Consider the following 3563-nt stretch of genomic DNA (forward strand, 5'->3'; position numbering starts at 1 on the left):
TCCAACGCGCAGGCGCAGGAGCTGCTCACGCTGGCTGCTGATTGGCTGGGGGCTCTGCTTCGTGTTTGGAGAAAAGATGAGATGAAGGTTCCTCTGGCGCCCTCTGCTGGACGGATCCGGAAGCTCAACAACAAACCCTGCAAGTTCGCGGTTTTCTCGAGTAGATTTCAGTTATGGTGACTGCTAAGATATTTACGTGTTTTTAACTTATTATATAACGATAAACGTGGAACTATTATACATTTGTCTACACTGCATTAAAAACTCAAAGTGGAACATACACTATTAATAAAGCTGGTACATTATTCATCAGAATTACCTCCAAATTAATGTTCAGAACTGTGCAAATATTGAAATGTTCACCAATTTAAAAAAATCACGCGAAAGCAACCCCGAAATTGCGCCTTGGGCTATTTCAGTACAAGGTTATATTCGGTTTTATTTCAAAAAGCAAGGTGGAAATTATTCTAAAATTAGAATAAAACAAGCCAAAAATAAACTCCAAACCAGTACAAAACTCTACACCTACGACTATACACCGTTCCAAGATTAACTAAATCCAAGCAGAAGAATAAAACTAATATCCAGGTCTAAAACTTATTATTAAAACCAGCCAGCACAAAATTAGTGCCATTATGCCTATTGATAAGTCCAAAACCAAGCTTTAAAACACTGGAAACTATTTTAAAGACAGTTCATACTTGGCCTTTAGGTTATTTATTAGGTCTGTCTGTTTTTTAATGTATTTGTTATTATAAATCTCTCAGCTGGTCTGGGAATGCCTCGGATTCACCTGAATGAGCTGGAAAAAGTGGTCAGGGAGAAGAAAATCTGGTCTTCCCTGTTTAGGCTACTGCCCCCGAGACCCAACACTGGATAAGTGGCAAGAAAATGGATGGATGGATGGAGTCTTACAGGATCAGGTCTTGTCAGATTTTTTTTTTTTTTTTTTGTGTGTGTGTTTGTTTTTCCATGTTGACTGACAATAAAATTAACTTAAAAAGAAAGCTGAGAATCAAGCAAGACAAAATCAGCTCAAACAAGTCCAAAACCAGTCCAAAACCAGCTTAAACCAGTCTAAAGCTAGTTCAAACCAGTCTAAAACCAGTCCAAACCAGTCTAAACTAATTCAAACCAGTCCAAAACCAGTTTAAACTAAACCAACCTCAACCTGAACACAGCTGAACTGAAAACAAACACAAATAAAAAAGTTTCAGTGTGAACAACTCCTCCTCTTCCTCCTGGACCCCATCAAACTGGGACCCCAGGCCTGGAGGCAAAGCTACAACTGTTTTAACTGTTGAATTAAATGAATGTAATAAATGAACCTGGATAAACTTAAACTAATCACTTGTTACAAATGGAAGCAACTTAGTTTGGTTGGTTTAATAATTTATTTCCTGTTAATCACTAAAAGTTTTCATCACCAACCAGGAGAATTTAGTAGGATTCATCTTAAAATGTTCTGTAGATCAAATATAAATATTTGAAACTGTGATTCAGGTCCGGCTCCTGGAGGCAGCCAATCAGAGGCTAGAGTTCCAGATCCAGGAGGAGCTGGACAGACGAGAGCTGAGACACCTGGACAGACACTTGGACAGTGTTTCTGCTGCAGGCGCAGGTTCGTTCAGATCAGCAGGTGTTTGAACCTGAGAACTTGTGTGTTTTAAAAAGGTCTTTTTCTGTGTCTCAGCTCTTTATATTTACAGGAATTATTTAAATCGTCTTCGTCCCGTCTCTTCTCCGATAACTCCCCTAACGACGGCCGATCCGGCATCATCTCCGTCCCGTCTCTTCTCCGAGATCTCCCCTAACGACGGCCAATCCGGCATCGTCTTCATACCGTTTCTTCTCCGATAACTCCTCTAACGACGGCCAATCCGGCATCGTCTCCGTCCCGTCTCTTCTCCGATAACTCCTCTAACGACGGCCGATCCGGCATCGTCTCCGTCCCGTCTCTTCTCCGAGATCTCCCCTAACGACGGCCGATCCGGCATCGTCTCCGTCCCGTCTCTTCTCCGAGATCTCCCCTAACGACGGCCGATCCGGCATCGTCTCCGTCCCGTCTCTTCTCCGAGATCTCCCCTAACGACGGCCGACCCGGCATAGTCTCCGTCCCGTCTCTTCTCCGATAACTCCCCTAAAGACGGCCGATCCGGCATCGTCTCCGTCCCGTCTCTTCTCCGATAACTCCCCTAACGACGGCCGATCCGGCATCGTCTCCGTCCCGTCTCTTCTCCGATAACTCCCCTAAAGACGGCCGATCCGGCATCGTCTCCGTCCCGTCTCTTCTCCGATAACTCCCCTAACGACGGCCGATCCGGCATCGTCTCCGTCCCGTCTCTTCTCCGAGATCTCCCCTAACGACGGCCGATCCGGCATCGTCTCCGTCCCGTCTCTTCTCCGATAACTCCCCTTACGACGGCCGATCCGGCATCGTCTCCGTCCCGTCTCTTCTCCGAGATCTCCCCTAACGACTGCCGATCCGGCATCGTCTCCGTCCCGTCTCTTCTCCGATAACTCCCCTAACGACTGCCGATCCGGCATCGTCTCCGTCCCGTCTCTTCTCCGAGATCTCCCCTAACGACTGCCGATCCGGCATCGTCTCCGTCCCGTCTCTTCTCCGATAACTCCCCTAAAGACGGCCGATCCGGCATCGTCTCCGTCCCGTCTCTTCTCCGATAACTCCCCTAACGACGGCCGATCCGGCATCGTCTCCGTCCCGTCTCTTCTCCGATAACTCCCCTAACGACTGCCGATCCGGCATCGTCTTCGTCCCGTCTCTTCTCCGATAACTCCCCTTACGACGGCCGATCCGGCATCGTCTCCGTCCCGTCTCTTCTCCGAGATCTCCCCTAACGACTGCCGATCCGGCATCGTCTCCGTCCCGTCTCTTCTCCGATAACTCCCCTAACGACTGCCGATCCGGCATCGTCTCCGTCCCGTCTCTTCTCCGAGATCTCCCCTAACGACTGCCGATCCGGCATCGTCTCCGTCCCGTCTCTTCTCCGATAACTCCCCTAAAGACGGCCGATCCGGCATCGTCTCCGTCCCGTCTCTTCTCCGATAACTCCCCTAACGACGGCCGATCCGGCATCGTCTCCGTCCCGTCTCTTCTCCGATAACTCCCCTAACGACTGCCGATCCGGCATCGTCTCCGTCCCGTCTCTTCTCCGAGATCTCCCCTAACGACGGCCGATCCGGCATCGTCTCCGTCCCGTCTCTTCTCCGAGATCTCCCCTAACGACGGCCGATCCGGCATCGTCTCCGTCCCGTCTCTTCTCCGAGATCTCCCCTAACGACGGCCGATCCGGCATCGTCTCCGTCCCGTCTCTTCTCCGATAACTCCCCTAACGACGGCCGATCCGGCATTGTCTCCGTCCCGTCTCTTCTCCGATAACTCCCCTAACGACGGCCGATCCGGCATCGTCTTCGTCCCGTCTCTTCTCCGATAACTCCCCTAACGACGGCCGATCCGGCATCGTCTTCGTCCCGTCTTTCTCTCTTTATTTTCCTCTCTTCATACAGTGATGTCTTCTTGCGTTTGTTTGCTGACTCGCTGC

The sequence above is a fragment of the Melanotaenia boesemani genome, chromosome 2 (assembly GCF_017639745.1).
Source record: "Melanotaenia boesemani isolate fMelBoe1 chromosome 2, fMelBoe1.pri, whole genome shotgun sequence".
NCBI classification, from domain to species: Eukaryota; Metazoa; Chordata; class Actinopteri; order Atheriniformes; family Melanotaeniidae; genus Melanotaenia; species Melanotaenia boesemani.